The sequence below is a fragment of the Cucurbita pepo genome, unplaced genomic scaffold (genome assembly GCF_002806865.2).
Source record: "Cucurbita pepo subsp. pepo cultivar mu-cu-16 unplaced genomic scaffold, ASM280686v2 Cp4.1_scaffold001522, whole genome shotgun sequence".
NCBI classification, from domain to species: domain Eukaryota; kingdom Viridiplantae; phylum Streptophyta; class Magnoliopsida; order Cucurbitales; family Cucurbitaceae; genus Cucurbita; species Cucurbita pepo.
The window spans coordinates 6,815-7,108 of NW_019647677.1; the positions used below are offsets into that span (position 1 = coordinate 6,815).

At 38.8% G+C, this 294-nt stretch overlaps 1 non-coding gene across 1 annotated transcript; it reads right to left on the bottom strand.

Annotated features, from left to right (window-relative positions):
• Positions 1 to 146: 146 nt before the first annotated feature.
• On the bottom strand, positions 147 to 217 carry TRNAC-GCA. The gene has a single exon. It is a non-coding gene; the product is annotated as a tRNA-Cys (tRNA).
• Positions 218 to 294: the final 77 nt, after the last annotated feature.

Consider the following 294-nt stretch of genomic DNA (forward strand, 5'->3'; position numbering starts at 1 on the left):
AAACATGGAGTGAGTACAAAGTTGACTAATTGTAAGTTTTTCTTCCACCAATAGGAGCAAGAGAATCGGTAATTATTCTTATTTCTTTTCCCTTTAGACACTCGGTGGTCGGGAGTAAATCGAACAAAGTGTCTGTCCAAAATAAAAGGGCACAACCAGATTTGAACTGGTGACCTCTTGATCTGCAGTCAAATGCTCTACCACTGAGCTATGACCCATTTTGCATGATTTCAACTTCAGTGACTCCTTCTATAGAGTGTCAATCCAAAAGTGTAAAAAGTGTCTGTCCAAAAT